This window comes from Populus trichocarpa, chromosome 3, assembly GCF_000002775.5.
Source record: "Populus trichocarpa isolate Nisqually-1 chromosome 3, P.trichocarpa_v4.1, whole genome shotgun sequence".
Classification (NCBI taxonomy): domain Eukaryota; kingdom Viridiplantae; phylum Streptophyta; class Magnoliopsida; order Malpighiales; family Salicaceae; genus Populus; species Populus trichocarpa.
Genome location: NC_037287.2, coordinates 13,688,738 through 13,701,075, shown reverse-complemented (window position 1 = coordinate 13,701,075; position 12,338 = coordinate 13,688,738). Strand labels below are relative to the sequence as shown.

Here is a 12,338-nt window from a genome sequence, read left to right as displayed (position 1 = left end):
TAATTAGGTTGAACCTCATTTCCTTGTTTTTTATTTTTTCATTTGGCCATATCCAATTGACATGTCACATTGAAATAACCTTCAAATAATTTAATTTAAAATCCAGGCTAAATAAAGAATTAAATTTAAAATACTTAAGTTTGAACTGTTATATCAAATTTAATAACAATATCAAAAAAAAATTTGGCAATCTAAATATTATTTTTTTACATTTTAACTTTTTTAATTCAAACCGCAGCAATAGTAAGATCCATTAACTTAGTTACTTCTATACTAAAAAATGTTGGAGATATGACTCACCTCCAACTTTTTAATTTTTTTCTTCCCCTAAATTCACCCCTTTTTGTTTTTATTCTTGTTATTTTTTTTTCAATCTCATCTTTAAACATTTATTTAATTTTGAATTTGACTTCATAATTTATTTTAATATATTTTTTTATAAGGTTATCATAATCTCAAATAAACATCATAATATTTTATTTGTACTCAATTTTATAAGCATTTATTTTTTTGTTATTGTATAACTAAGTAAAAATAGTTTAAAAAACAAAGTTTTTAATCTAGTAGAGTCCATGACCTGGATCACAAGTTTGACAAGTTAAGTCATGAAACCCGGGTTACTTCAATGTATCACAATCTCAATATTAAAAAAAAAACATCATCTTGTTTTTTAGGTCAAATCTTTTATTTTTTACCCTTTGTCCAAGTATTTTTGAACTAATAAAGTTAGTTTAATGACATTAAAACAATCTTTATACAATTTAATTTTAAACATTAATTAAATAAAAAGTTACATCATAAAGTTTCAAAATTAATCCATTACATTGAGTTTAATAATAATATAAAATAGCTATGTGTAACTTGAATATTTTTTTTTTTTTGAAACTATTACAATTACTTATTTGGTGACCTACTTAGATAAGATCATCTCGTGCGCATCTATCTTGTGAAGTCATAGATTACACGTATAAGAGATTAATTCAAAAGGGTTCGAGTCCCCAGCTGGCAGCCATTGGATTAGCCATGTTGCTATTTTTTTAGCCTGTGATATTTGACAGAGGTTGGGGAAATTCAAGGGGGATTGTAGTTTATTTGGAAGCATTTTATAAATTATATTTTAAATGTTTTTTATTTAAAAATATATTAAAATAATATTTTTTAATTTTTAAAATTTATTTTTGAACATATTAAAACAATCTAAAAACACTAAAAAACAATTTTAAACAAAAAAATTAAAATTTTAAATAAATGGTATTGTGGCCGTACTGCCAAATACCTCCATGGTATGCGAAGAATTAATGTATTTCTCCAATTTAGTAATTTTTAAATAATCTGGTCCTACCATTTCTTTTTGAACCATGGAATTTCGTTGTCTCCATTTATCTTGTGAAGTCATAGATTTTTCTGCTTGTAATTTTTTTAAAAAAATATTTTTTTTTATTTTAAATTATTTTGATGTGTTAATGTTAAAATAAATTTTAAAAAATAAAAAATATATTACTTTAATATATTTTCAAATAAAAAATATTAAAATAAAACTTGTAAATGAATCCAACTGGTCCCTGCATGTTATGGAATAATGGAGATGGATGCCTCCACTGTCAATTTGAGAAAAAAGAACGGGTGAAAATGAGAGTGTACGGGCTATTGTTTATTGAGAAAAACAGAAAAATGAGGCTTCCAGAAGATGAGGCCAAGGAGGGCAGGTAACCGTGTCCGTATAATCCCAAAGACAATACGATTCTTAAAAAAAAGGCAAAACACATTTCTTAAACGAGTACTGGCCGCCAATGATGCTGACCTCAGCATTTATCAAGTCATCATGATGATTGTCGGTTCGAATTCCACGTCATGTATGCGCCAATTCTTGATGATCTGATCTGGACATTGATAACTCATAACGGTAAGTAATTTCTTCTTGAACACGACTCGTTCTATTACTAGATCGCCTGTGACATAGTACGAAGTCTGATTAATTTTTTTATAAAAATATATTCCGGCAATGTTAACATGTTTTTTTTTCTTAAAGTTTAAAATTATTTAAAATTCATCTATGATTTGGTTGATTTAATAAGTCTATTAAAAATACAGTATGATTTAAAAGATTTTATTATGATATCATTTTTTAAAAAAATATTAAAACGATAATATATTAGATCTAAGTTGACTCATCAAAACCGTGATTTGAGTAATAAGACCATGATAACTTTATAGAAAAAAAATTCAAGATAAATTATGAAACTCAATTCTAAATCAACCCAATATTGAAAGCTAAAATTAAAAAAAAAAAATAATTCGAGTCAACTCAAATTAACTTATCAAACCTGCAAAACAGGTCATGAGACTAGGATCCTATAGAAAGTAAATCAAAATAAATTATGAAATTCAATTCTTAATCAACCCAATGTTGAAAGATAAAACTAAAATCAAATCATCTAAAAAAGAATACAAAAAGATAACCTCAATTAATTCAGGTTAGCCAGCGATCCAAGTCATTAGACAAGGATAACCTCATAGAAAATAAATAAATTTTTTTATAAAATTCAGTTCTCAATCAATTCATTGTTGAAGGATAAAATTAAAAAAAAATTAATTAAAAAAGTACCAAAAAAACCTAAGTTAACCTAGGTTATAAGATTAGGATAACTTCATAAAAAATAAATTGAAATAAATTACTAAGATCAATTCTTAATCGACTCAATGTTAAAAAAAAAATTAAAAAAAAATAGGTTAACTTATCAAACCTGTAACTCGAGTCATGAAACCTAAATAACCTCGTATAAAATAAATTAAAATAAATTATGAAACTCAATCTTTAGCAAACCCAATATTGAAACTCAAATTGAAAAAAAAACAAAAAACAAAACAAAAGAATAGTATAAACATTTGCTTCTTTCATGATCAAACCAATCACATTTTTTGTTGTTCTTGAAGTGTAAATTTAACAAAATCTATATATAAGAATTGACTGTTATATTTTTATAATTTAAAGGCTCGGACTCCATGAATGAGATACAAGAGCTTGATGGTTTGGACTACATGGATAGTAGTTATGTCTTGGAAACTCCCAACACTAAAGCCTCCTATAAAAATTATGTTTTAGGAAGAAGAAGGGCTGTGAACCTTTTATTAGTGACTTAACTAAGGATGAAAAGAATGATACTTTCTCTAAGGATGGAATGATACAAAGTACAAAGTGTTTGAGTGATGAATCTTAGATTTTTTTTAATTAATGTTTGCTTCTCTTCCCGTTTGTCCTGATAACCTGAATGTTTGCACTAGACATGATTTAAATTACCAGAAAGCTGTGGCGAGCTGCCGAATGAAGGAACTGCTTCAGGCCAAGGATGGTTGCCTGTAGATTTATGCCTGTCTGAGCCTCTTACTTTCAAAATCACAAGAACACAAAAGTATTTGTTTATTTACACTCGATAAATAACTCTCCATTCCCGAGAACGTAGGCATAGAAGTTGAATGCTTCCTTGTTTTATTGAAACATATGATCTCATGGTTAATGATTTTATCCAGGAGGTCTTTGTTCCACGGTCTTTCTTCAGCCATACATCAATTTGATTTGCCCCTCGCCAAAAACCACACATAAAATTAAACCCTCTAAAAACAGCCAGGTAACAGCTACAAAGGATCGTAAATGCAGATTTGCAAACCAATGCAAGGGTGGACCGAACGAAACCTAAGCATATTGTTCTTGAAGGGTGGATCGAGTTTCTTAATTATTTCTCTGCAGTTGTCAGTATTGTTTTGAAAAACGCAGTCCTCAAGGACATAGAGCGACTCGCGAAGGCCAGCAAGGTAGGAATATTGGATGGGTACAAGGAAGTGGTTGCTGATAACGGAGGTGTCGTTTCTTGAGCTGGGGATGTTGTGCTAATTTAGGCCAAGCTCGACATTCTTTTCGCATTGGACCAGAGAAGAAGCTGGTAGCTTTAGGTGATGGGTTTTTAAAACAGATATATACAGTAAAAATAATAAATTTAATTTTTTTTCAAGAGTTTCAATCATCTTATTTGACAGATCTAAAATTATTAGTAATAAATATATTTTACATGAAAAAAAGTAGTGTTATATAGAGCATATTCACTTACAATAATAGAAAAATGCTGGGAGATATACTCAATGGTAGTCTCTCCGTTGATGATAACAAAATACTCTTTTCCATAGATGTAGTTTACAAGGCGCTATAACAGCTTCTTAGAGAGCTAAATTAAAAAAAAAATCAGGTTTAAAATTACAGGAATTTTTGGAGAGACTCTCATCAACCAACTCCATCTTTACAGGGAACCATCTTTTCTGATTTCTAGTACGCATTCGTCTCCAATCAAAGGAAAAAGTGCAATATCGGCAGTATTCACAGGAGCTGCGCTGTTAAGGTCTCCTTGGTCACATGATAGAGCAATTTCTGTGCTATTCAGAAACATGGCCGTTAAGAACCAGCATTGCTTAGGTTCAGCTCTTGAATCACTTCCTTCATGGTCGGCCTATGGTCAGGGAGCTCGTCAGTGCAATTTTTGCCAGCTTAGCTGCCTCAGATTCAGAGAAGTTTCCTTGGAGACTTGTGTCAACGAAGTCATCGTACATGCAACATGCAGCTGCCAATAGCATTGATTTGGAGTACAGCATCTGTTTACCGGATAGGATTTGGAGGATGATCACTCCAAATGCATATATATCACTCTTTTCCGTAAAAAGCCCTGTGGTTACATATTCTGGAGATAGGTATCCCATGGCAGCACTGATTTTTATAGTTGAGAAGACAACGTCATCTGCTAGAAGCTTGGCGAGGCCAGAGTCTGCGATTAATGGGTTGAACTGCTGGTCAAGGAGGACTTTCTCAACAGATATTCTTCGATGAATCATGACAGGTTTGTTCTCTTCACTGCTGTGCAAATATCTAATACCTGATTGACAATAAAGGACAGAATAAGTGTCTAGAAACTCAAAGTTAGAAGGAATTTTAATCTTATATCCCATGTGGCATTTCATTTGAATCTGCAGAACAAAATTCAAGATTTGATTTAATATTTTAAGGCAAGCCTTTAATGGGAAGATGCAGAAACCTAAGTTTTCACAATTGAACAAGGCTACATAAATTAGAAATGGAAACATGAATGTCAATATTTTCCATTGCACCTTTTCATCTACTAAGCATTTCTTCTATCCACCTAAATTTCTGACTTACTGCAGCTTTTGAGGCAGAATACTGTAGAAATCAAATTGAATAACGAGTAGCAGCAGAAAATGAGAATAAAACTGACCTTTTGCTATGCCATTGATAATATAAACTCTTGTAGACCAGTCAAGAACTTGATTACTTCCATCTTCTAAATCAAGATATCTTGACAGATCTCCCCTGGGAGCAAAATCATAGATAAGAAAACATTCACCCCTGCCCCTGGAGCAGCAAAAACCTCGCAGCCGAGTGAGGTTATTATGTCTCAAGGATGTTAGCAAGTCTAAACCTTTCACAAACTCAGCTTCTTCAGGTTTACAGCTGGTTAAATTGATGCTCCTAATAGCTACAAGAGAACCATCTCTGAGAATTCCTTTGTAGACAGTTGAGAAGCTGCTCTTTCCCAGTACATTCACCTCAGAAAAGCACCGGGTAGCAGACTCGATCTCCTCCAGGTTGAATCTAAAGTTATTTAGATGCTCTCCAGAGATTTCAATGCCATTTCGACTGTCACCTAATGGGTCCCACCCATTAGAATACTCAAGACTTACAAGTGGAGAGGCACCAGCCCTGTGGAACTCCTTAGCCTGGTGAGTGCTTAGCCGCCCTTCAGAAAAAGCAGATGTATTCCCAATCTTTTGTTTCTTCCGGCGATAGAGGAAAATGATCAGAAATCCAGCACCAATCAACGTGACGGTGACTGTAATAACCCCAGCAACAATGGCAGCCTGTGGAAGTTTTGATGAATTTGAACAGTGGGTTAGGTTGCAATGTGCCTGAAGAATTTCAGACTGGGGGATAACTTTTTGAGCAGTATTATTTGCAATAGGTCCCAAGGGGCCAACTTGGTTGATATCAAAAACAGCATTGCAAGCTCTCAATAGAGGAAATCCAGTTCCACATAAACCTGGGTTGTTCTCGAATTGAAACCCTCCATTTAATCTCTTCAAAGCTTCATTTTCAATTATCGAAAAAACAAAATCAGTCTAGCTCAATATGCATAACAAAAGAATACGAGGAACGAAAATGCATACAGAATGCCATTGGTTATTACTTGGAAGATGAGACGCATGAGAAAAAAAAAATTCCAGAAGTAAAGTTCTGGAAGCATATCTACTCAAAGGTTAAACAAATATGCTTACCAGAAGGGACAATTCCAGAAAGAGAATTGTTTCGGACATCCAGCACTTCCATCTGTGGAATGTTAGCTATTCCTTGAGGAATTGACCCTGACAAGTGATTAAAACTCATATAAAGCATTTTCAACATTCCCAAGGTCCCTAAGCTGGCAGGAATTTGATCAGTTAGTCTATTATACTGCAATGCTAGGACGCTTAGCCTCTTCAAGGACCCCATCTCTGGTGGTATGTTCCCTGCGAGCTGGTTACAACATAGCTCTAAAACTACAAAACAAAGAAATACCCAATTAATCAGAACTGAAACAAATGAGATGAGCAGGGCCATCTTAAAACATGAGCAGCAATTAGGATTGTTCTACGCCATTGATTTTGACTACTAGGTACACAATATAGACAGCCAAATCTAGTGGTATGCTTGTTTTATGATAAAATGTGAGAAAAGGAAAGTTAAAGTATGGCCTATCGATTGATCACTTTGGTGAACTGGAAGACGATCATCTTAGAAATCCCACTCAGTTGTGTCAAATGCAATATCTTAATAATTTCTATTAGCAAGCTTTCAAATTATCTATTCTTAGAACAGTTCTTTTTCCATAAATGTCTAATTGCCAGAAGAGTACAAACAGGGTGCGTGTTTAATAAAAGATGAGCCAGGTGAGCTAACTTTTAACTATCTTCTCCATAAACCTATGCTGCCAAAACACAATAATTTCTGCTTAATTGTAGCATTGCTTCTTTCAGTTTCTTTTTTTGACATGCCAATCAACCGAAGAAATGAATGCTTACTTTCTTTCATGATCAAAGACATGGAGTCACACTAGTTCAGATTATAGAGCCCAGAAATTTGCAAGCTAAACTAAATTTTCTCTCTTCTGCATCTCACGTATGAGATACCATTTACTCGATTTTTATAAGGTAAAGAGTCTGTGTGTAAAAAGCACATTAACACACACACACACAAAAAAAAAAAAACCAGGTCAGAAATATAGAGACCTACTAATTCTTCGACTAATCAAGCTGAAATTCTTTCAACAAATCAAATATTATTCACATTGAAACCAACCTTGTAGAGAAGCCATGTTACCCATCTCAGGAGGAATACTCCCAGAAATATTATTCACATTGAGATAAAGATCTGATAGCTCAGTCAAATCAGCAATCTCCTTTGGTATCTCTCCAGACAATGAATTATAATGCAAGTACAGACCAGACAAGCTTTTCAGTTCTGCCACTGCAGGGGATAATGTACCGGACAGTCCCTTTCCCTGCAATGAAATGTTAGCCACATTACCATGCTCATTGCACGCCACACCCTCAAATAAGCCACTGCATGGATCCCCATCACTAGCCCATGACTTTAAATACTTATTCGTTGGGTCTAAAGCAGACTTTAGCTCCATTAAAGTTTGAAGCTCTGAATTGTTTCCAGAAGCTTGTTGTAGAGTTAACAGTGCAAGAGATAGAATGAAAGAAGAGAGAGAACAAAAAGAAACCATCTTTGTTTCTGTCTCAAATCTCTTTATGGCTCTTGTTCTCTCAGTACGGGGAAATTGTAAATAACAGTAAAAACTCCCATTTGTACGTATAGACTAGATTCTCTCTAGCTCCTTGGAGGTTTTGCACAAGACTGTATATTTCTCTTTTCTTTTATGCTCTCAAATTACAAATCCTCTCTCTCAAATTTGACATTGCAAGCTAAAAAGTGAGAGAAGTGTACACGTGATTGACTCGAAGTAGTCAGTCCCTCTCTCTCTCTTGGATTCTTGGTGATTTCTTGACTTCTTGATCTCTCTCCCTGGTATCTCTAGAATTATTCTAGCGCGGGGGGGGGCAGTTAAATGAACAGCAGTGAATGAGAAAATGCGAGGGGGGGGGGGGAGGAACTGTTTGAAATGAAACAAGGAGCGCAATTAATAACGACTTTTCTGAAAGACTTTCACATTTGGAATTAATGTCTGTCAGCTGGCTAAAGAGGGTGAAGATAGGGTGACAATGGACAATGATAGCTCCGACCAATTGATTATTTTTCTACATTGGATTTCAAAGGGACAGTGAGATGTGATCCATCATGGTCAGTTCATACTCCTGCATTAAAATTCAATGTGACAAAGATGAGTAAAAGAAATATGCTGATGACGTAGAATAAATGATACATCTGGTCCACATTCAAAGTTCAAGATTCATCCCTAGGGTTTCCCTCTTCTTTTTTTTTTTTTTTCTTTTTTAACATCTAGAGCGTTTCCTTAGGGACAATTTTTGGGTATTTTCAATTGGATAGCTATATAGAAAACTAAAAAATAATAACTACTACAATAGTTTTTTTTCTATTGATTTTGGGTCTCCAAGAACATAGCTACATGGGATGCTAAAACCCCTTTTGTCAAAATAAAAAAGGCATTCCTATATGTTTTTTTTTTTAAGAAAACCATAAAATAAAGAGAAGATTTTAACTCTATTCTCTCTTTAAACTTTACCCCTCTCTTCACTCATTCTATAAAAAATTACAAAATAATTTATTAAATTTATGTGTTTGATAATGTAGTGTAAAATATTTTTAAAAAATATTTTTTCTTTAAAATATATTAAAATAATTCTTTTAATAATTTTTAATAATTTACATCAGTATATCAAAATTATTAAAAAAAACATTAAAAAAATCAACTTAATGCTTTTTAATGCTTTTTAAATGAAAAACATAAAAAAAAAAACCGCTGCACTTCCAAACACTCACAAAATACCTCTTTTAATTGGAGAACCAATTGAAGAAAAAAACCAACTACATTATTCAAAATAATAAATTGATAATTTGACTCTTTCAAATGGCTTTTGCCATTGAAAATGCCCTTAAAAAGAAACCCATGGTTGTTAAAATAGAGAGAGAGAGAGAGAGAGAGAGAACAGGGGAAACATTTTAATGAATTATGAAGTTTTACCACTGAAGACAGGTTGCTGATGATGTAATGGACAAAATCCAATCTGAATGATATATGGATTTGTCATTCAAACACCCTATGAAAAAAATGATTATAAGCATTGAGGCTAATGCTGGACTCCTAATATTATATAAAAAAAAAACATGAGTTTTTCACTCTAGCTCTACGCTATTATGGACTAAGCCAGGGTATTGCTATAGATTACGACACTGTTTTGTTTATTTTTTTTCTTCCCAATCTTTTTTATTATTTTACCTTTATTATACCAAATTAATGGTGTGAAAAAAGTTCACTTTGGATTTTTTACTTTTGATAAAATTTTGGTTCCTTTAATTTTTGAAAAAGCAACTTAGATATAAAATTTTAATTTCCTTATTTTTTAGTTTCAAGAATAAGAAAAGAAAGAAAAAATCACTAATTTCTAGTTAAAGAAAGAGAAAGTCTCAATTAACACCAATTTCAATCATAAAATATATCAATTTTGGTATCAACGAGTTTCATTCGACAAGAAAAGTTTCACTGGAATATTATTTGGCCTTCCCATCACTTGAGATAATAGATTTAGCTTGACAAGTTTTTTTTTAATTTAGGTTGGTTTTGGACTAATTTAAGGGTTAATTGAGGCTTATAAATGAGTTTATAAAGTCTCTGTAATGTTTTTTTTATCAAAATATTGATTGAAAAATGAGTTTTTATGCATAAAATACCCCTGTTCTAATTTTTTGATGACTTTTTGATCGTCAGTTCCAGGATTGCAAACAACGTGTTACATGTTTTTTTTTAAAAAAAACACGTTGTCTACATTCAATGTAAAATAAAAATTCAAGATATTTGGCGCCTGGACCAGGCCTCTTTTGAATGTTCCAGGCACCCAGGCCTCTTGAAAACTGTCCTACTAAACTAGAAAGAAAACAAAAATGGCTATCGAAGCATCCACATATCCTTTAACATCGTAAGGATACACCTGTTTGGTCGGACAGTCTTAAAGTTTCTGATCATTAGGCTCCCATCCACGTATTCTTTAGCAAGAAGCCAAGAATTTCGGTGTTACGAGTTCTGTGTTTTTCATGGTTTAGTTTAAGGCGTTCTGTTAATAAAGCAGGAGAAGATACCACTTTGGATTCCATTGTAGAGTTAAATTAGTTAATCTTCTATACAAGATAGAAAAGGAAGTTACTGTTTGACTGGTTTCATGCTAATTAAGCTTTTTACGTTGTTGAAGAATCTCTTTAGGACAAATTAATTCTAATTGATCAAAAACAGCTCTTAATAAAACAAAAACCAATAATAGAGACCATTACACTTTGAAACAGTACTGGTTAGATTTGATAACTAGCTAGGTGGGGCAAAGCCATTGAACATAAAGAAAATCTGCATTAAAAAGAAAGTTCTCCGATTAGATCCTTAATTGCATGCAGTAAAAACAACATGGTTGCTAACTTTATAATTTTATTTTTTAAAAAAATTAAGCTCCGTAATTTATTTTCTATTAAATTATTATTATTTTATCACCTGACATGTAGATTGACTGGTTAATCTGAGTTAACATGAATCGATCTCTGATATGTTATCGTTTTAATATTTATATAAAAAATATCATCTTAAATATTTATTTTAAATCAAATTATGTTTATTTTTTAACATGTCAAGCCAATAGATTGTATGAAGTAGATTCTCAAGTAATTTAATTTTTTTATAATAAAAATATTAATAATAACTAGATATTTTTTTATATATTTTTTTTATATTACATGCAATACAACTCAGACTACACAGACTGACAATCTAGTGATTGTCTATGGTGATAAAGAAAAGGATGCCACTGAAATGATAGATGATGCTTTTTCTAAAAATATCTCTACCATTCTCCACTAGCGTATGTTGGCATGAAAAGGGATAAGTGTGATAAGAAAATCAGCTCAAATTTCCAAATGTGGTGAAGCAATATATATTTATTAATGGCTAATGGGACAATATGTACACGTACGTGAAAAGGTTGCTGGTCGTTCTTGATTGAATTAATCTATGAGGAAATCACTTGAATTTGGTTCTCTGGATTTCAATTTCTTTCTGCAAATATTGATTTGTTATTCAACTTTACATCTATCTCCCACTCTTGTTTTGAAATTGATCGCTTTGTTTGGCCTATTGAACTATAAAATATTGCATGCGCATTCTTTGGTTTTGATCTCTTGTTTTTCCTCTATTTTGGCTTAGATTTTTACCTTTATCTCTCACATTTTTAGATATGAGTGAAAGGTCTCATCCTCTTTCAAAAAGGAAGCAACTCTTCTAGTTGAGATCTCCTCCCACTAAGGTATATGATGATGAAAAGTGATGCATGGCCTTCAAATTTGGCTTTTGCTATGCCGAATAGGAGGTGGAGGTGGAGGTGGAGGTGGAGGTGGAGGTGGAAGTCTTAGTTTGCTTTTACTAAAGGGTAGTAAAAGCCGTCTTGCAAGTTAATACATGGTGTTATTGTTAACAGTAAAGTGTTAGAATCTTCAAAGAAAAATCCTCAAGAAAGCATCACAAGGTCAGTGCTATCATGGAAAGTGCAAGAATCCACTAGCAAGGTCTCTGCCATGGGCTCTCACATGGAAGCTAATCACTTAGCATTTGAGGCTGCTTAGCACATGCAAGCAAGCTGAGCCCAAGACAGATCCAGGTTAGTTTTTGTTCATCTACTGTTTCTTTCTTGCTAGGACTCTTGCGTTGTGGGCTCATTCTGAACCATCCTGCACACTTTGATCATTTGCTTGACAATAAATTCGCCTCACCACACATAACAAGCTGCGGTGTCTGTCTTTCACCGTGATTTCAACTTATTTGAGCGTTATTTTGATTGTTTTTTAAAATATTTTTTATTTAAAAATATATTAAAATAATATATTTTATTTTTTATAAATTATTTTTGATATCAGCATATCAAAATGATTTAAAACATCAAAAAAATATTAATTTAAATTAAAAAAATATAAAAATTATTTAAAAAAAAAAAATACTTTTAAAACACAAAAATAAAATCATGTGCAAAGTTTTTCTTTTTAATTTCTTCTTATTCTCAAAGACAACTCC

General features: G+C 32.4%; 1 pseudogene; it reads right to left on the bottom strand.

Moving 5' to 3' along the window:
- Positions 1-4,021: 4,021 nt before the first annotated feature.
- Positions 4,022-8,161, bottom strand: LOC7479226 (probable leucine-rich repeat receptor-like protein kinase At5g63930; annotated as a pseudogene).
- Between the last annotated feature and the right edge of the window lie 4,177 nt (positions 8,162-12,338).